Source organism: Ailuropoda melanoleuca, chromosome 8, assembly GCF_002007445.2.
Source record: "Ailuropoda melanoleuca isolate Jingjing chromosome 8, ASM200744v2, whole genome shotgun sequence".
In the NCBI taxonomy this organism is placed as follows: Eukaryota; Metazoa; Chordata; class Mammalia; order Carnivora; family Ursidae; genus Ailuropoda; species Ailuropoda melanoleuca.
In genome coordinates this window covers 99,726,934-99,749,082 of record NC_048225.1, presented here as the reverse complement: position 1 = coordinate 99,749,082, position 22,149 = coordinate 99,726,934, and the positions used below count along the sequence as shown (strand labels likewise).

At 38.6% G+C, this 22,149-nt stretch overlaps 1 pseudogene; it reads right to left on the bottom strand.

Annotated features, from left to right (window-relative positions):
• Nucleotides 1-21,201: 21,201 nt before the first annotated feature.
• Nucleotides 21,202-21,755, bottom strand: LOC117803537 (annotated as a pseudogene).
• Between the last annotated feature and the right edge of the window lie 394 nt (nt 21,756-22,149).

Here is a 22,149-nt window from a genome sequence, read left to right as displayed (position 1 = left end):
AAGGTGCCAGGTACATGCATATTTAAAGCATGATGGGTTACATTTTCTTCTTTCATTTTGTCCTAGGAAAATTCCCACCTCGTCCAGGTTTTGTGGTGTTTGATTTTTAAAGATTTAGTGCGGCTTTCTTTAAGAGAAAAAATTCAAATATTATAAATAGAACATTAGGCATGGGACTTTAGATGGTGTCCATGACATTGAGGAGCCCTGTTGTACAAGTTTCATTAACCTCAAAATAATTCTATCTCGGGTCTCCTCTGGATACTGGTACCCTATGTGACTGGGAAGACAATGTGGGCTTTGGGATGCTGCATGGGGCAGGTGGCCTCTGATTCATCTTCTTGCATGAGGTGACTTGGGTCCGTGTATCCTCATCATTAGAATTGTAAACTAGAGAGAGTTGTGATCTGGAGTGAGATTAGAAGATAAAAGAGTCATTTCTGGCTGAAGTAGTGATTATTGTATTCAGAAGTGTAAAGGAATCGTGAAACCCCTCCTTTATCTCATTTGAGTGGCCAGATATACCAGAGAATGTGCTGGGTATTTGGGATACAAAGAAGAAGAATAAATGATGAATGAGACTTAGTTTTGGGGATGAGAGGGGTTGGGATGTTGGGAGGAGAGAGGCAGGAGGAACCTAGAGTATCTCACCAGGAGATATTATACTTGGGGTGGAACCTCAAAATAATTCATTTAATAAAAATTTATGGAGTGTTACATTGTTGTAGGAGCTGGGGATTCAGCAGCAAAGAAAACAACCCCAAATCCCAGCTCACATAGTATTTTTATTCTAGTGGAGAGAAAAGGGCAGTCGATAAGTATAAACTATAGCTACAGATACAGATATGGATAGATACAGATATATACGTATATGGACAGATGCTGATAAGTGCTATGGAGTAAAGTAGAATAAGTTATGGGGGAATAGTTAGGGGTGTGTGTGTGTGTGTGTGTGTGTGTGTGTGTGTGTGTAGGGAGCTGTTGGCTCTTTTATAGAGTGGCCAAGAAAGAACTCAATGATAAGATGGTATTTGAAAAGAGACTTAGAAGTGAGGAAGAGAGCACTGTGGGAGGAGGCTTCTAGGCAGAGGGAATAGCAAGTGCACATGTCTTGAGGCAGGAGTGTACTTGGTGTTTTCTGAGGAATAGCAGGGAGGCCATGGGTTTGAAGTGAAGTAAGCAGTGGGGAGAGAGGAGGAGATAAGGTCAGAGAGGTAGCAGGAGCCAATCCAAGAATGCTTGTAGGTCATGGTAAAAACTTTGGTCTTTCCTCTAAGTGGGGTGGGGAGCCGTTGGAGGGAGTCATGTGATCTGACTTCTGTTTTTAAAAAACCTTCACTCTGCTGTGTGAACTCTAGGAGGACAAGCCTGGAAGCAAAGAGCTCAGTTGGGAGACTGCTGGAGTAATCTGGGGTGGGAAATGGCAGTTCAGTAGGTTGACAGCGATGGGAGGTGGGAAGTTTTTTTTTTAAAGATTTATTTGTTTAAGGTAGATAGATATATAGATAGATAGAGAGGTGGGGGGAGGGGCAGAAGGAGAGCATCTCAAGCAGATACCCCGCTGAGCATGGAGCCAGACTTGGGGCTCGATCCCAGGACCTATGGGAAACCAAATGAGCCAGCCAGGCGCCCCTGAAGTGGTTAGTGTCTGATTACCCATTCAAGAAGGAGCTAGCAGAATATCCTTGCAGATGAGGTAATGCCATGAGAGGCAAGGTTTCAGACTGAGCAACCAGAAGTCGTTCATTTAATGAGATAAGGAGAAACGTGGGAGGAACAGCTTGGGGTGGGGGGTGGGATTTCTGTACTGAGCGTAAGTTTGACATCTCTGATGGACATTCAGTTGGGAATAAAGGTAGGCAACTGGTTGTAAGTTTGGAGTATCAGGGCAGTGGTTGAGTCTAGAGATAAATATTTGGAAGTCAGGAGCACACAGATGGTACTTAAAGCTATGGGATTAGACAAAATCACCTACGGAATAAATATAATAGAGAAAAAAGAAATACGGTGGGTTTCTTTTCCTGAACCTTTGCACATAATTGTCATTGAACTTTTAGAGGTGAGTTTGGGCATTTTTCTCTCTCCATATGGATATCTATGACTTATGATTTATATACCTCAACATTTCATATGAGACTTCCCATAATCTGATTTGTAGCTGCTTACTTCCCCAGTTTTAGTTGCAGCAAACAGCAAAAGTAATGTGCGTCTTTCCTCATGCATTTCTTTGTGAAATGCCCACTCTGCTCCCAACCCCAGCTCCTCTGTCTCTGCCTGTCTGCCTGTCTGTCTCTTACACACGTACACACACACACCCCGTCATACTCACTGCTGTGTAATTTTACTCATTTGTAAGTCTCATGACTAAGTATCACATCCTCCGAGAAGTCTTCCTCTCAGCCTGTCCCCAGATGGATTAAACCCATCTTCTATACCCCATCGTCTTGTCTGTGGAAATAATTTCCTTCCAATAATTATGATTATCGTCTCTTACTGTTTGCCCAATTCTTGTGATAGAATACTCAAAGAATTTGTGTAAGTGAACCAAAATATTAACAGAAAAGGTAAGAGAAAAGTGATCAGTGTACTAAATCTCTTGTTCCCACTGCAGCAGAACAAAAACAAAATTCATCCCCAATTCAGTCAGAAAGCACTGAGCTAAGTTCCTCAATGTCTCTGGCAGGTTCCGCACCCCGCATGGTCTTAATGAATGTGAAATAACAGACCTTTAGTGATCGATCGATGGAAAAGAGGAAACAAATAGGAAGATAAATCTTTGTAGGAAGGAGGAGGAACAGGGAAAAAGGGGAGAGAGGGGGTTGTATTCTGAGGACAAACTGGAAAATTCCTAACTGCAGTCCATCTCTCATTTGACTAATGAGAGCAAGCCTCCTGACTAAAGAAATTGATAGTCTCAACTGGGGGCTTAAAAAATAACTTACAAATATAAAACTGTTTGAGTCAAAGAGGTAATTAATTGTTTTTAAACAAACCTTGTGAGTTCTTTAAAATTCACTAATCCATTCAAGGAATTGATTTCATAATTTTGAAATCATTTTGAAAGAGTTGCTCTTTAAAAAGAAATCTTAAAAATTTAGGTTCTGTTAATATTTTCCCTCCATTACTAAAGCCATCATCTGTAAACTGCTGATAGACTAGATGTCGGTTGGATAATATTGTGTATACTAGTTGCTTTCCTAATGCAAATTGGCTTTGACATCTTTTATTTATTACATCACTGTTGAAATTCCTTAAAAGCAGGAACTACATGCTATATGTCTTAGTGTATGCTACATTTAAATTTGGGCTTGGAATTGCATGATTTCAGCACATTCTTGGCTTCTTTGTAGAACACATATGCCATTCCATTGTGATATGTTCCAATAATAGTACAGTCATGATTTATTAGCATTTTCAAGCTGCACATCCTTTATCTCATCTCATCCATACTGGGTCCTATTTTTTCAGTTGAGAAGAAGCAGACATTATGGAACTTTAAGCAATTTGCCCAGGCTTAGAAACCAATTTTGTCCAATAAAAAAGCCTAAACTTTTTCTTTAACTAGGCCTTGACCCATTCACGCAAAACCTAAAAACTTGTGTACCTGTCCTGCATCTATTCGAGAATTCCATTAGTTAGGAAACCTTAATTATATAAGTATATTTGAAAATGTTGATTAAAATATGAGTCAAGATTTTTCATTATCAAACAAAAGTGATACATTAGAGTTATCTCAAATGTAGATTTTTATAAGGATCACAAAGAAGCAGTTATAATTGAATAAAGAAAATATTTACTTCAGATAGTTTAATAAATAGAATTTCATACCTATTGAACTACTAAGAGTATAAAATATAAAAATGTATAATATGAATATGCAAATATGTAAGTTTGGTAACATATTTCCTCTCTGAGAAATACAAATTAATGAAGAATAAAATCCTAGTTTAATGTTTCTTTTAGGCAATCAAGTTTCTAATGTTTTATCATTTGCCTGTCACCACCCAGGAAGTACATCCAATGTTTCTCTCATGATGAACTGTATAAAACAAGTTGAGAAGGATGTTCCTTTGCTCGAACTTGCCTGGGATGTCTTTCCAACCTGGCCCACCTAAAAAAATTTCCATATTTTTAAAAAATCAGCTGGTGACTCATGAATTTTTATCTGAAGGCCAGCATTCTGTCCTTATTTCCCGTTTCAGATATTACATAGCCACTGGTTATTTCTACTTGAATTTTTCTGGGTCATCTCAACTTACCATGAGATACTTTTTCTATAACCCCATAAGAACAGTGAGTTGATTATTCTCTTTTCGGTACCTCCACTGTAACTTTGTATAAACTTCTGGAATACTGTCTCTAATGCTTTATTCAAGGTCTGCAAATATTTGGTACACAGGTCACCATCCCTTTTCTTTATTTATGGGATCTTATTATAATTATAATAGCTATTACTATTAATATTTCCTGAACTTATATGAATATGGTAGGCAGCTAATGCCAAGAGATGGAATGTGATTGGTCATAGCAAACCTATTTCCATTTCTGCAAATATAAATTTTTATATCATGTTTATAAATGTGTTAGTTTCTGATGGCACTGGTAGATAAATTAATGAATCAATGAGTGAATACATTTACAGAATCATAGATATTAATAAACAAGTCACACCATTTTCTTATATAAGGTTCTGGTGGGAAGACAACCTTACTTTAGGGAACTCAAAGTCTGCCTCTAGATTCTACATGGAAAAGGTCATATTCGATGACAGCCAATCTCATAATCCAGCCCATTTCTTCAGCAGTGAATCAATTAACCAAAGTTTAATGCCAAAAAGTTTCTTTCCTGTGAGTCAAGGGAAAAGATGCACAATAATTACCTATGACAAGTATGCAATATTAATTGTGTAGTTAATTAATTTTTAATACCATGCCAGTTTAATTAGTAACCGAAGAGTGGTGGCTGCCGCATACAGCTGGAGGTTGTATATTATGTAGGTGTGAAAGCTTACACTGCAATAGGGGTTATAACCTCACATGCAGTTCAAGATTTATGAACCTTACATGATACTTAAAAGAGTCCTCTCAAGCCAAATTATAATTATTAAGTAGTTAGAATTTTAATTACATGATATATTTCCTTTTTTAAAGAGAGATGTTATCTAAGAGATTTTTGACTGCTGGAGGCTAATAGGATCAGGCCCTTTATGGAATTTTGTTTTTCCATGAACTACAAACATATAAAAAAAAATCATGTCTTTAAAAGAGAAGAAAATAATTAATCACCAATCAGTGAATTGCTTTGGTCTTCATATCCAGAGAACAATCTCAGTTCTGTCCTGGAAAGTCCTGAGTTCATTTTATTTATTTGTCTAAATGTTTCTAGATGATAGAGTTGGTAACTCCTCTGTCTCTATTATTTCCTGTTTCCTATGTTATGGAGCCTCTATATCATTCTGTAGAGTCAGGTGGAAGGGAAAAAGGAAGCATTGTTAAACTGACTTTAAAAAAGCAAGAGAAAATAATTCTTCCACTTTATATGTGTAAAAGAGAAATTTGATAATAGACTTCAAACATAACTTTTTGCGGCATTTTTGTAATTACGCTCTTAGAATATATGATGTGTTTTTATTTTTTATAATTAACAGGAAATACATGTTATACATTAAATGTGACACAAGAGATATGAATTATGCAGTCAACTCGGTATGTGCTGATGAGCACAAAGCCCAAGGCACGTTAAGTCGAGTTTCTATGAAGATCTATAATGAGTTTCAAGTACATCATTTCCTGATGGGGGATAAGAAAACATCCATCAATGCAAATTTTTGCACATTTTTTCAGCTTTTATGAATACTTTACAACTTCTAAGAAGAGTGAATTTCCAAAGTGCAACTTGAGCAAATTCTGTGAGTAATTTTATATTACACTGTTTAGGTTCAGTGGAAACCTTGAAGATATGGCCATATATGCACACGTATATGTAAACTTATTTTAGAGTGCTGTAAATGAAGGTGGCTAGTTTCCCACAGTTTCACGCTGTACAATTTAATATCTAGTTAATGTCTAAACCTACAATATTAGCTTATGTTGGAAAATAAACAAATTGGTACCATGCAACACGAAGTAAACAAATACTTGCAAATGAAACACTGTGTTAAATTCAAAATTAAGACTCATATACATATGCAGAGTGAACTTATGTATTTTATTCATTTAATTCTTTTGAAAGGGTTGTGATTCCTATGAATATCTTAGTTTACGTTGGATTGCATTTTTGTTTTCTATTAGGATAGCATTTAAACCCGTACTAATGAAGAGTGAAGGAAAATGCTTAGGGAGTTTAATTGTGTTGAATATTAAATAAACACAAAAATTACAGCACTGTGGGGTCCTTGGAGATATTTTGTAGAATAACATATAGTTATTGTATAAGAAAGTTCAGTAAGACAGCAGTCTCCTAATTGGTTCCCTTAACACGTCTCTCCCCCCACAGTCCATTTTCCACAATAAAGAGTTATCATCCTGAAAAGCTAATCTGATCACATGGCTTCCCTGTTTAAAGACCTCTGTTGGTTCCCTGGTGCCTAGAGGATGAAGGCTAATCTCCCTAGCCTGGCCCCAGCCTGCTCTTGCAGCCTCGTTTCCTGGCAAGCTCCCCCACACACCTTAACCTCTGGTTCCTGAGCTGTAGAAGGGGGGGCGAGGCTTGGGGGCTGGGCTGGGACCGGGTGTGGGGGACAGCAAAGAAGTCTCATGGGCACCACCTGACCTGTGCTTCTCCCCTTGAGTGACTTGCCACCTCTTTTATATCCAAGATGATGGGCAGTTCTATTATCCACCACTTTTACATTTTGCCTATTCTGCCTTTTCTAACGGAAATATTACAAAGCAACAAGCAGTCGAAAATTCTTACAACGTAATGCAGATGTAAAGTGAAAATATACTTTTGCTCCATTCCCTTGCTATAAATTACCTCATGGATATGGAAAGTGACAGTCAACAATTCCATAGGCTCACAGAGGAAGGATGCATTCTGCCCACAAGGAGAATGGCCAGAAAGCCCCTTGACCTGCTGAGTCAGGATTGGCCGAGGGTTTCCAAGCACGTATCCGTGGTTCTTCATAGTGAGTTCGTAATGTGTGTCCTCAGTAGACGTCTGTTAACAAAATGCATTTAATTTACAGATACCTTTTAGTAGTTAGTAGTTTGAAGGAAGTAAAATCATTTTAATGATACTACACATCAATTTATTTCAAATACTATAAAATATTTCTTTTTCTACCAATCTGTTAACACCTTTCATGATAAGAAATTGTATTTTTGGTTTAAGGGAAAAAAGAATGCAGATTGAGTCTTGTTTATTAGTAAGAGATACAAATTATTAAGGGCCCAATTGTACAAGGTGGTTTATTGGCCTTTTCTTTTTCCTGTCTCCACACAACTTTAGAAGTTGGTGTTATGACCCTTATTTTTACACTGAAGAGCCAAGTAACATACCCCAAAGCACTCAGATAACAAGCAGGGAGTTGAATGCATATTTATCCGATTCAAAGGAAATGATCTTCCTACTATGCCACATAGACTATTTATATGGACCAGAGGCTTTAAAAAATTCCTCTCCAGTTCAGGAAGTCATTGATTTGACCCCTTACCAAAAGGGGGTCATTTTTCTCAGTTCCCTGAAGTTTAACATTAGAGACCGGTATTCCAGTTGTGAAGTAGGCAGGGGGAAAACAGACGATCTCCTATGTAATCTGAGCCCATCCCTCGTAGGCCTTTATGGATGCATTTGCAGATTCGAAAAGGAAAATATCCTTAGTATCTTAAAGTATTTTATAATTCTCGCAGTAAGAAGAAATATTACAAAAAGACATTCAGTATTGGACTATCTACTTGAGTAGGCACTAGCATGATCAAATTCCCATTTAAGTTTCATTGTTTATGTAAGGAATATCGCTTCAAAAACCCTTAAACCAAAACTATGGCAGAGCATAAAAGAGCTTGTACATCAAGCACTTAGTCGAAAGTTGTATTATGCTAACAAGCTGAAGAGCTTGTCAACATCTCCTGGGTTAAGTATGCCTCTTCTTTGATCATCCAAAAAGGTTTCGAACACTGTAGGTGGCCCTAATTAACAGGGAGCTGTGATCTTTTACTGCTAGATTTCACAAGTCAAGCAATATACTACATTCTATTAATGCTTACTAATATTGTCCTATTCAAATCCCAATATCTCCCCAGATATACAACTGATTATGAATGTGTGTCTTGTTTCAATAGTGTCTTTCAAGAGAAAGTTCGATGCTTCTTATCTAAATATCCTCAGGGTTCCTGTAGTCAATTATATTTTCTCATTATGAACTAAGAATGCCCCACACTCAGAATAAGCTCCATGTCTGAATAATCCACATCTGAATTCGCCCCTTGATTGAATTTACATGATGATCTTGCCGGGGCTGGAGGAGGGGGAGATGAGGGTGTGTGTGTGTGTGTGTGTGTGTGTGTGTGTGTGTGTGTATGGTGTGGTTTCACCTGCATTTAACTTCTGTTTTAGTAGCCTGAAGGAAAGATGCTGGTTGCTTTAAATATTTAAATCTCTTTAAATAGTCAATCCAACCCCATGAAATAGTTACTGTGATATTCATTTTAGAGATTAAGAGACCCAAACTCGTCCTGTGGAAAGGTGGCAGATTGAATATATACATCTAATTTTATTTCTTTTGAAACTGCAGTGAAATACAATATAGAGATTTTAAAAAATATATATAACCATAACCAGGATGGAGAAAATGGGACAAAGCAGAGCATGTCAATGCCGGAAAGCAGATGGTTGAGTGATAACTGACTTGACTGACCTGAAAATGCCAAACCCTACTCAAAATGTGGAAAGCTCAGACCCAATGAGGTGTAGAGTCCTTGAAAGATCAGAAACGTTTAGTACAAGGCACTTCAAGAAATGGGAGTAAAAGGGCATAGGGAGCTAGAGTAAGAATTTCCTGAAAACTGTTCAAGAAACAACTAGATCCTCAAGATACCCTTTTGCTGGGTGAATGTCCATTTTCAACTCATTTGCTTTGAGGCTTATCCTATGGAGAGGGTGAAACCACACCTGTGTACTTGGGGGGCCCTGGAGACAGTTGAGGGAGTGGACACCCCACCACCCAAGGGATCCAGTAAACCTATGCATCTGAATGCTGACCCTCCACAGTCCTCCATGGTCTGTTTTGGATTCCAGAACACCAGGCAAGAAGTTGAGAGAGGCTTCTGTGGGGAATCAGAGCAGTGGGAAAGGAGAGCCCTAAAGATTCTATATCAGAAGATGCCCCTGAACAGTCCAGGCAGTCACCTTAAAGTCAGGCTTGTAGATGACAAGTAGCACCTGCTATAAGCACAGAGCTTATTAATCCTTCACACTTTGTTTTAAACTTTATTATGAGAATTAGCACATAGACAGTAGAATGCATAACATACAAACAGCTGACATAATTATTATAAAACAAACACTCCCCAGAACATTGTCAGCATCCTAAAGCTCCTTGCTTGTTTCTTCCTAATCCTGTTCACTCCTTTCCACTAAAGGTGACCACTACTCTGCTTTTTATGGTAATAGCTTATTTGCCTTTTTTTTTTTTTTTAGCCAACTGAACGTGGATCTTTAAACACTATGATTTAGTGTTACCTTTTTTGAACTTTGTATACGTGGAATTATAGATTATATATTATTTTGTGTTTGGCTTTAGTATGAGATTCATTCATGAATGTTGGTAATAACCAACTAGGTTTGTTCATTATCATCGTTGCATAGTATTAAAATATATATTAGTATACCAGAATTTATCCATTATACTATTCATGGATGCTAAGGTTGTTTTCTAGTTTGGGACTACTATGAATATTATGTTGCTGTTATATTCCTATATAATCTTCTGCTATGTATGCATATGAATTTCTTTAGGGAAAGGGTTGGCAAGCTTTTTCTATAATGGGTCAGATAGTAAATATTTTAGTTTTTTTAGGTCATATAATCTCTGTCTTAACTACTAAAATCTGTGAGAAAGCACCTATAGACATAGTACATAAGTGAATATGTATACTGTGTTCCAGTAAAACTTTATTTTTATAGAGCCCTAGTTTGCTGACCCTCATTTTAGGGTATATACTAGGAGTAGAATTGCTGGTTATAAGGTTATAAGGTTGTCTTTAGCTTAAATCACATCAAACTTGTTTTCAGATTAGTTATATCAATTTATATTCCCATAAGCAAAGTATGAAAGCAATCATTGCTCAACATTTTGTACTTCAGCTCTTAGTATTGTGAGACATTTTAATTTTGGCCATTGTGGTGGACTTGTTAGTGGTCAGTCATTATACTTTAAGTCTCAATTCACTGATCTGTTTTGAAGTTTTCATGTCAATTGAATGCTTGATTTTTGTTTTTCCTTTTGGGAAGTGCTTGACCAGGTGCTATGGACTGAATGTTTATGTTCCCCTCAAATTCATATATTGAAATCCTAACCTCCAAAGGGGATGATATTAGTTAGGTGGGACCTTTGGGAGCTGATTACATCATGAGAGTGGAGCTCCCATGGATGGGATTAATGCTTTTATAAAAGAGATCCTGTGTAATATACAACATAGAAAATATAGTCAATAATTGTCATAACTTTGTATGGTGACAGATAGTAACTAGACATCGTGGATATCATTTCATAATGTATAAAAATATTGAATTACTGTGATGTACACCTGAAACTAATAGGATATTTTATGCCAATTATACTTCAATAGGAAAGAGAGAAGGAGGGAGCCCAGAGAGCTCCCTAGCCCTGGACACAGAGAGGACACAGCAAGAATGTGCAGCCTATGAACCAGGAAGTCAGCCCTCACCAGAACAAGACCATGCTGACACCTTGATCTTGGACTTTCAGCCTCCAGAACTGTAAGCAATAAATTTCTGTTGTTTATAATCCACCCAGTGTCTGATATTTTCTATAGCAGCCCAAACAGATTAAGGCACCAGGGATTTTTTCCCCCGATTTTTTTTAGAGTTTCTGTATTTTTCTTTTTGATTTATAAAACTTATTTAAATATTCTGGATATGAGCCTTTTTAAAAAGTTATTTATGTTATAAATGCCCTCCCCACTTCACGGTGGGTTTTTACACTCTTGTGATAGAATAGAATTTTTTTTAAACGAATGTATATTCTTTACTCAATTGATGTCATTTGTCAAATTTCCTTTAACACTGGTATTTTTGTGTTCCATTTAAAAGTAATCTTTCCCTAGTCCAAAGTCTCCACATTTCAGTCTAAACACTTCTTTTACTCTTAAAATTTATGTCTATAATCCATTCAAAATTGTGTTTTAAAACATATATGCTTAGCTGTTAAGTTAGCTGTCAAGTTTTAACTGTTTTCCGTATGAAATTTAATTGACCCAGCACCATTAATTGAAGTCACCACTCTATCCACACTGCTAGGCAATGCTGGTTTAATAAGTATCCATATATATATATGGGGGGGGTGAGGATCGTGTCTGGTTTCTTGGTCTGTTGCATTGGTCTTTCTGTCTGTCCTTGGCCCGGTACCATACGGCCTGCACACTACTGCATCATAAGTCTCGTTACCTGGTAGGACAGGTCATCTCCCCTTGTGTTCCATTCAACCTAGATACACTGAGCGCACTCATTTCACTGCCTGTTCTGTTACGACGTACCCTTTTTCTGAGAATTGGAAGTTGGACATGATAAACTAAGAAAGGGAAATACCTGCCTCCCTCCCACACTCTTGCTGGATGTCCAGTACGTAGCCCATGCTACATCTTTGCCAGAGGCCTGGTGGTGCTGAGGTCCTTTTTTGGCCATTTCTGACAGCCCTGCCCACACGTTTCCCCAGGAAGGTTCTTGCAGACTCTCAGGACTAAATACAGGCAATAGAGCCTTTCCAGTTAGCCTCTCCTCAGGCCCTGTACTCATGTTAATAGTGCCCTTTCCTGGCGTAGCTGGCTTGAGCTTGCTACTCAAGTTTTATAATCATTACCTTTTACTTTAATTAAGATGTAAATATTCAGTACAATAAAATTATTAATAATTACTGTTAATCCTCTGGCCCTTTTGGCCCACCTCATACATGGGCAGAGAAGTCTTCCACAGTTAGAGGGACTGCCTCAGGCATGGAGATATCATTGGTATTGGTGAAGTCAGTGAGAAGACACTGAAAGGCCCAAGGAATATGAGAGGGGTGACGATGATATCTGTGCACCGTGCATACTTTTAAAGTCACTTAATACCCTTCTTTTTTGTTAATGAAATACTGCTGTTTCTCCAATAGTAATTTTCCTGTGTGTAGGAATATTTCCTTGAATTACGTATTTTTTCCTATTTGTCTTATGCTTCATTGTTCATTTTATTTTATTTTGCTCACTTTTAAAGAAATTTCTGTCTTTCTTGTTTCCTCTGTTTCATGAAGTTGCATGTTCTGTTTTGTTTCCATTATGGCTTTCATTTACTTGATGGGTTTTTCCTTCCGGTATTTCCTTAACTCTGATGGCCCATCTTTTATTTTCTTGCACTGTCTTCTCTAATCCATACTTTAGCTATTGTTTTAAAGAATTATTATTATTATTTTTAAAGATTTTATTTACTTATTTGAGAGAGAGAGAGAGCATGAATGAGAGGGGCAGAGGGAGAGGGGGAAAGAATCCAAAGCAGGCTCCATGCTGATTGCGGAGCCCAAAGTGGGGCTTGATCTCACGACCCTGAGATCACGACCCAAGCCGAAACCAAGAGTCAACTGCACTACCCAGGCACCCCAGGAATAATAATAATAATAATAATAATAATTATTGTTATTCAGTTTCTAGAAATACATTGGGTATCTGTTTTCATCTGTAACATGACAGTGTTTTTCTGGTGAATTTTCTTTTTCAACTCTTCGTTTTTCCTACTCCTTCTTTTCCTCTTCCTCCTCCTTCTCCACCCTTCCTTCTCCTCCCCCCTTCTCCCCTTTCTCCTCCATGTTCTTCTTCTTCTTTTTATATTATGTGTGTACAGATCCTGTGCTTGTTTCACTATCATAATTATTAGATTATTAATCTCTAAATGAGATGAGTTCTTTCTGGACCAGCTCTTCGGAAGTTAGTGGAGAACAAGTCCAGGGCAGTTTCCTAGGCTAGCAGGACCCGGGTTCTTAGGAAATTTCCATATGACACAAGTTTATGCAGTTGAGTGAGTTCTTTTAAGCTTATTTTTCCCCCACTGAAGGAGATCTGCAGTTACATGGTTGCTCGCTATCCAGAGCCCCTCTCTTCATAGCTCACTTCCTGGCAGATGGCCTTTAGCAGTGACCAAGCATCTGAACATTCCTTGTTCAGCTCCCAGTTTTGGTTCTCCACTTTGCCTGATCCTAGGAAGTTCCTTCCACCTGTCCCCCCAAATTCTCATTCAAGGAAAGGGCTTGTTGGAGTCAGTCTTCAGCCTTGGTCACTTGCTTTGACAACTATACTCTGTAGGCTTCTCCAAAACCCGCAGCCAAAAATGTCTTCCTGGTATCTTCCCATGTGTTTGCTAGATCTTTGCTGACTTTCCTTACATATTGTGGTTTGGGGTTATAGCATCTTATCGTTTCACCAATGATGGCATTTAGATTTCAGTTTCTTATTTTTGTTGTTGTTTTCAGGTATTTACTACGGGAAGAGGGAGCGTAATTGTCTTTTTTCTGCTGTTTCAAGGACAGAAGCTAATAGTTTCTTAGATGACACGCTCTGCTTGTCTTGTCCCTCTGCTTCTCACAAATATGTTGCTTCTGCTGTAGTCCAGCAATGTCCAATACAGCTTGTGTGATGATGGAAATGTTGTATATATGTGCTGTCCGCTATAGATAGCCGACAGTCACGTGTGCCTGCCGAACACTTGAAATGTGGCTAGTGTGATTGAGCAATAGAATTTTAAATTTTATTTAAATTAATTTATTTAAAATGAAACTGTCAGACCCTAGTTTTTTTGGTTTCTCTAAAGGTATGTGCTTTTAGAAGGACTGGATCTTTCCAAATTTTATTTTTTTCTGCTGCCTGTTATATCCCTTCCCTGTAGCAAAGACCATGGAACCCCCAACTGCGTGAAAGTAAAAGGGAACATGTTAGGAAAAAACGAAGGTAGGCTCATATCTTAGAAATCTTGTCCTCCATTAACTGGCATCTAACTCTCCTCTTTCGATGGAGTTGGAGGCTAAGAGTTAGTTGGAGACATCCAGCAGCTTCTATGGATGCAGACGTGCAGCACCTTTGGGCCTCAGCTGCCACTTTTGGTACCTAAGGCAAATCCCAGTGCAGCTTTGTTTGGAATTTCTAATTAGATATAAAGAAAAAAAAATTCATGCCTGGGTTCCTAGGTCTAAGGGGCATGAAACAAAGGGGAGATAACATATGAAATTGTGTTCTTACTTCCAAAGAGTGGATGGCCCACAAAACCTCCATGCCTTGCCCATCACTTATATTACCAGTGTCTTCTTGCAGCTTCCACTCAGACTCCAAGAATGTGCTATGTCCCTGCTCACATTGCTCCCTGTGTTTAGAATCCCCACCATTCCTTTGCCATTGTTCACTTTTAATCTCTACTCATTCTTCAGATTAAGAATGTTTTCCTCAGGGAAGCCTTCTTTGATTCCTTAGTCTAGGTCGGTTGCACCTTGATGAGTAAAGTGATTTAGGTATCTGCCCTAGAAAGGTCACAATTTTTTAGAATTAGAGCCACACCTGGGAACACATCACCTTCCACTCTCCATCTCTAAGATGCATAGATGTAAATCATGTTGATTGTTTAAGGTGCTGGAATGAATGCATTCCAGTTCAGAGTGATCATCCAGAAGCAGAGGGTGAAACTTCCTGTTTGCATCCAATGCTGTAAGCCTTTGTCTTATGCAAACAGATTATACAAGTCCTCCTCTCCTGTAGCAGTCACATGTTGAGCCCTCTGGGTGATTTTCAACTGGACCGCTAGACTTTTTAGTTGTAATTTTAAAAAATGGATAAATATTTTTATTCATAGAACTCACAGAGTTTTAAACATAGGCATTTTTTAGAAATGCAGAGTGGAGTCATAAAAAATCATGACAAAATTTTACTGAAGGGGGAAAGGTAGTGCTTTTACCTAATAAATGAAATTAGTTTCCAGTTTGCTGACCTACAAAGCACATTCATTGTTCTCTACCAATTTACTGCTTCGCAATTAATGGAGGTAGGGCTGGATAGTGGATGATCTGAAAGAAAGGCAATGAAGAAAAGGGAAAATAAGAGAGAAGGGTTGGCTTAGGATAGAGTGAAGGAAATCTCTAAGACTAATTTTCTCAATACAAGAGAGCCTGTAAAAGCAATTTCCCTCTTTCAAAAACTACACTGATGATGCTGAGTCAGGCAAATGCTAGGTTAATATCTAAGCTGTTTTGTTCTGTTGTCTGGGAGGCTCATAGTATTATTCATTGACAAAGGGGACTTACTGACCAAATAACATGACTTCTTTGAGTTTCCCAGTGTATCTGGAGTGAGTTGTTCATTAACAGGGACTAGTGTGAAAGGCTACTAATTGTTACTTCCTAATTGGAATTAACTCAGGCTAGATCAGGCGAAAGCAGGATCATCAGGAGGCAGCTGGGATATTAGGCTATTTCTAAATGATGTGAGTCAAGTCAAGCTTTATTTTTCTTTATAGACTCAATTTAATTTTAAATTTATAAACGCACTAAAATTTCCTACACTTTGGTTGTACAGTAATTTATATTAACTTACCAGGAACAGATCCACAAAAAGAGCCAAAATGTCAATAACGTCGTCAACCCATAAGTGTTGAATTCTCAACTCCTTCATATGGGTGGTGACCCAGAGGAAAGTAGGACAGGCAGATGGGAATGTGGTCTGAGATTCCTTAGAGGTGACTAATATTAATCGGTCATGTAATTGTTCCAAAGTAGCCTGAAAATAAAATGAAATTCAGATCAAGTCATTATGCAGGCCTAACAGCCTTCTGAGACTCTAGGCCTGAGGCTAAGAAAATAAAAAAGGACCTTATTTGTATTTAACCAACAAATGAATTAATTAGCTCCTTAAAAAGCTTTAAAAATGTCATATTTAAGTAGCCTTGCTCAGTTAGAATTGGAGAGAGTATTTCTGTAAGTCAATCACAATCAGTCTCTAGTGAAAGGGGAGGTATGTATCATACACATGGAATTTTTTTGTATTTCTTTCTCTTCGCCTGCCCGAGCACTTGCTGTCCTACATTCTTCAGTGAAGGATACATAATACTATGAGTGTGGCTTTTCTTTTGTGGGTGATTGGTGGCCCCTCCTTTGATGGCCTTGGCAGAGGGGTGATAGAGAAGACCCAACAGTGGTGATCTCAAAGCCCTGGGAAGACTCACAAACTCAAGAGGGAACTCCAAGAGTCTTTTGGTCTGACCCAGAAATATGAACTTAGTCATTTATTGTCACAGACACAATGTCATTAACATGTCTCTATAAGACAGCATACCCACAAGGTAGGATTTCTTTGTTTCAATTGTGAATTTTGCTACAAGAGCAGAGAATGATACTCAAAAGTAATGAAAAGTAATGAACTGTAGACTGAAGATTTTGTCCTTATGTTGAAATAAAATTTACATTAAGTCTAACATATTTAATGAAATTTACAAACAACTGGGTATCACCTTATAAATAAGCATAGATTGAAAGCATTGTGCATTCCACCTTAGAATCTGAGAGACTGGTGTGTTCAGATAATCCTAGTCTTCTCTCAGGCCCAGAGAAGATAACCTTTTTGCCTGAGAACACACAGCTAGTAAAGATTTGCACCTCTTCTCTTGAGTTCAGAAATAAAAGTTTTTAATTAGAATATAAGATTTAACCCCCCTTTGGATGGGGCATTGAATGAGAATTTCTATAATTCTTCTAAAATCCAGCAATAAAATTATAATAATTTTACATGAATTTTTATTGAGTAACTTTCTCTTCATAGTCAACGAAATTCTCCAGATAATTTGTTTTGTTTCATTCTCACTTTTACCATTACTACCTCTCAGGTATACTCAAATGTATTATATTTTAGTAAAATATTTATGTTACTTGTTCACTGTAGTGAATACTTTCACCTCAAACCCCCTCCCCTCCCCTCTTTTTTTTCAACTTAAGATGTGAATTCTTTTTTTCTTTCAGCATTAAACTTCCATCTTACAAATCTCCTCTTGAGATCCTCTGCTCCAAATGAGAAGTTTTTCTTAAAAATTTTTTTATTATGTTGTGTTAGTCACCATACAGTACATCCTTAGTTTTTGATGTAGTGTTCCATGATCAAATGAGATTTTTTTTTTTTTAAAGATTTTATTTATTAATTTGACAGAGAGAGACAGCCAGCGAGAGAGGGAACACAAGCAGGGGGGAGTGGGAGAGGGAAGCAGGCTCTCAGCGGAGGAGCCTGATGTGGGGCTCGATCCCATAACGCCGGGATCACGCCCTGAGCTGAAGGCAGACGCTTAACCGCTGTGCCACCCAGGCGCCCCCAAATGAGATGTTTTTTGAGCAGACCTCATGCTCCCCTTTTCCTCTCTCCCACCTTAATCTTTTTTTTTTTTAAAGATTTATTTACTTATTTGAGAGAGAGAGAACACTACATGGGAGGGGCAGAAGAAGAGGGAGAGAGAGTCCTAAGCAGACTCCCCACCAAGCATGAAGCCCTATGTGGGGCTCAGTCCCAGGACTCTGAGATCAAGACCTGAGCTGAAATCAAGAGCTGGTCACTTAACTGTGACTGTGTCACCCAGGCACCCCTCTCCCACCTTAATCTATAGATTTCTTAGGATGCTGGAGCATCTGAAGCAGAGGAAAAGTGGCATGGGGAGGTGTGAAGTAATGCAGGTGGGAAGTTACCACATAAAGACTTTGTAGCAGGGGAAGAAGAATGACCCCAGGCAGGGATGGAACTAGAGGAGGGGAGAGCGAACATGAAACAGGGGAGTTGGAGAATGTGGGGCCTGACCATGATATGGGAACAAGGAGTTCAGGTTTGTCCCAGGAAAGGGTTTAGGGAGACTTGCCTTATGACTCAGCTTATTTGGTTCTCTAGAAGAAGCAAAGCACTTAAGCTTTGTTATTTGGAGTCAGGAAAGAATGCCTTGCTTCTCAGCAGAACGTGTCTCTCCCACCACTCCCTTACCCATGTCCCAGATCCTTTTAAAAGAACACGAAGCTTTTCATTCCACAAAATTAAAACCCCCATAGAAGAGTTAACATCTCAGTATAAAAGGATATGAGCAGGAAGGTAAATATAGGTATCTGATCCTTTCTCGTTTTGATAGAAACATGGCTCTCTGGGAACCAAAAAGTGCAGGTCTCCTGAAGTGAGGGGACTAGAACAGAAAAGGTAAGACTGGTTATCAAAGACAAAACCTTGTTTTATGATTTGCTTGTTGGGCTCGGGGGAGAGGCTCAAGTATTTTTCTTTTTCCTTTTTTAAAAGATTTATTTATTCATTTTATATATATAGAAAGAGTGATGGGGGGGCAGGGGGAAAGGGAGAGGGAGAGAGTCTCCAGCAGACTCCCCCACTGAGAGCATAACCCAACCGTGGGGCTGGATCCCACAGCCCTGAGATTATGACCTGAGCCGAAGTCAAGAGTCAGATGCTTAACTGACTGATGACTGAGCCAGCCAGGCTCAAGTATTTCTTTCAAACACCACTGATCACTGATTTATTTTCCTCTAGAAATATGCCCCCTCCCCTCCCAAAAAAAGAAAGAAAGAAGGAAAGAAAACCTTTTCTGCTGTAAATGATGCACAAACATTCTAGCTATTTAGTTGCTGGTTTATAGAATGTAACTGTCAGAATGGCATGTAATTTAGAATCTGTGTTACCTGAAACCAAGAGTAGATGATCATCCTGGATTTTGGTACGGGTTTCTAGCCAGAAATGGCAGGACCAAATAGTGCTGGTACCTAAGGGGGACAATAGACCAAGAAACTACTTCCATCTTTTGGTTAAAACTTGCCTTGTTTGCTTTCTGCTTAAGTATGACATTTTGAGGTTCCTCAGGAAATTTCATACCATTGTGTCTTTTTGTTTTGTTGTGTTTTGCAATTGCTTAGGCAGTGCAAACATTAGACAGGAGTCGGTCCCTCTCTTTCCTGATCGTAGCACAGTCAGAGCACGGGGACTGTTGAGGCATCACGGTCACAGTCCACTTTAAACAGCTTCCTTTTCCCTTTCACAGGATTGGAAATGAACTCAGTTTGAATACTTCAGCCACAGCAAGTGGGCAATGGTAAATAAAGAAAAATAAATCATGATAATAATGAATTTATTCAGCTGTGAGCCTAGCTCTGGAGAGAGTTGTCTAAGTTGTGGAGTGCCTAATGAGATTAGTTAAAATACCCACGACTTTGTGATGTAATTAAAAATGTTTAATTTTTAATTTTGAAATAATTTTAGACTTACAAGAATGTGGCAAAAATGGTACAAAGAATTCCTGTATGTCCTTCACCCGTCTTCTCAAAATCATGTAATTCACATTGATTTCGTTCTATTTAATCATCTTCAGATTTTATTTAGATTTGCTGATTGTCACAGGTCTAGCATCCAGTCTAGGATTATACCTCACATGTAGTTGCTGGATAATGACTTTTAAAGATTGCTGTACCACCTACACTTCTTTTTTTTTAAAGCAATAGGAACCTTTAGTATAATGATGTCATAATTATAAGACTAGCTCAGTAAAAATGCCCAAGCCTATTGATTATGAATTCAAATAACTGCTCTGATGTACTTATCTCAGGTAGAAAGGAAAGTAAAAAAAGTCAAAATTTTCCCAAGCACGTTTACTTTTCACCCATTTTAAATGGGAAGTGTTATTATGGTCTTAGAAGCATTTTGCCAGGCCAGCATTTCCCATGGTCATCTGGGTCAGAAGCCAAATTAGAATTGTATCTTATTTTTAATCCATTTTTTTAAAGATTTTTATTTATTTATTTGACAGAGATGGAGACAGCTAGCGAGAGAGGGAACACAAGCAGGGGGAGTGGGAGAGGAAGAAGCAGGCTCATAGCAGAGGAGCCTGATGTGGGGCTCGATCCCATAACGCCGGGATCACGCCCTGAGCCAAAGGCAGACGCTTAACTGCTGTGCCACCCAGGCGCCCCTATTTTTAATCCGTTTTGAGATGAGTTCCAATATCATTATCTGATTTCCATCTTTAGCCAAAAGTAGCCAAAATTTATCCAAAAAGCTTTTTAATCATTTTTGTTTTGACACATCAACTGCTGAAATTCTCACCCTAAATCAATGTAGTTGGAATTTTTTGATACCAATGATACCAATTTTGTGAATAACACAAAATAATACTTTGAGAAGCAGATGAATGGTTCCAGCCTCAAAGAGCTTAGCTCTTATAGAAATAGTACATATTTTTCTAAAAATTTATGAAGGAGTGTATATTAGGGTACTTCGGAGAAACAGAACCTGTTGTGTATATATATATGTGTGTGTGTATATATATACATATATGCATATATATGTATGTGTGTATATATATATATATAATGTCTTATATAGAGCCTCATATATATATATATGTATGTATGTATATATAAAGAGATTTATTATAAGGAATTAGCTCACATGTTTCTGGAAGCTGCGGAGTCCTAAGATGTGCAGTCAGCAAGCTGGACACCAAGGCCTAGGAGAGCTGGTGATGTAAGTTCTAGTCCAAAAGCTAGCAGGCTTAAGACCCAAGAAGAGCCAATGTTTCAGAGTTTGAAGGCCAAAAAACCCCCACACTGTCCCAGCTTAAGTAGTCATGCAGGAAGAATTTCCTCTTTTGGAGTCTTTTGTTCTATTAACAGTAGCTTTTAGCCTTTGGATTTATTTGTAATTATATGCACAGACTAACTTCTCTCAAGATTCTGTTTCTTTGCTAGCATGAAACACCCTGGTTTATTCCCTTGAACAGTTACTCACCTTTCCAAATTCAGTATAATGCTACTTTCTATGGAATGCCTTTCCTGCATCGTTCAGACTCGCTGACAATTTTGGGGCCCTTATTCGACTCACTGGATTGCTGGACACTTGAAAAAGGGAGGCTCTACTTTCTATATCGTACTCTTGGATTCTAACAATGTCAAGAAAAGTAGAGTTTGTTTAGATTAATTTTTTCCCTGCCTCATGCTTACTTGTACGAATAGCACAGAAGGACAACAGTTCTCAGGCTCACCCCAGTCCTTCCATCCTCACAATGGCAGACATAGGCCTCCACTCTGGAGGTGTCGTGGGTGCCTTTGGGAGCTGGTGCTGGAGTTAGAACTGCAGCTAGAGCTGCAGCCTCAGCCTGGACCTTGGTTTGAGCCTTGGCCTTGGCCTTTGGCTGGCAGAGCCTGCGACCCTTGGCAATGTGGGTATGAGCATGTTTCCTGAGCTTGGACTGGACAGTGTAGGCAAGTTGATGGAGCTTGTGGCTGATGCCCTTTGGGCCCTTGGGCTTGACCTCCTAGGACTTTAGGAGGGCCTTGGTAGGCTGGACATGTGTACTCATGCCCTTGGTATTGTTGGCCTGCATCTTCTTCAGGCCCTTCTTGTTGTGCTTCTCGACATTGTGGAAGTTTCTTAGGAACTTGGTGTGCACCCCCTTAAAAGACTCATGTCTTTGTGATTGGTGTTTCTTGACACCTTTTCTTTGCCATTTTTGGGACGGTTGTGTGTGGTGTGGTTCTTGGATTTGGCCATTTTTGCACCGAAACCCATGGCTCCTGAAGGGGCTGGGACTAGAAGAGAAAAAGTAAATAAATACTGTTGATGAATGAATGATTGAATGAATGATGAGTGTTATACCACTAACGTAAATGATTAGTTAAATGGGTTAGTGAGTTGATTGCTTAACTTACTTTCTCCTAGTTGTTTTTTCCAGTGTCTAGAAATCATCTTCCCTTTTGCTATCTCTCTTCTCTTGGTAGCGTATGCTACCCAGAATAACTGACAAAATAGCAACCATGGTGCCACCTCACTGTCAACCTGGACAGATTCTTTTTTTTTAAAATTTTTTTAAAGATTTTATTTATTTATTTGACAGAGACAGAGACAGCCAGTGAGAGAGGGAACACAAGCAGGGGGAGTGGGAGAG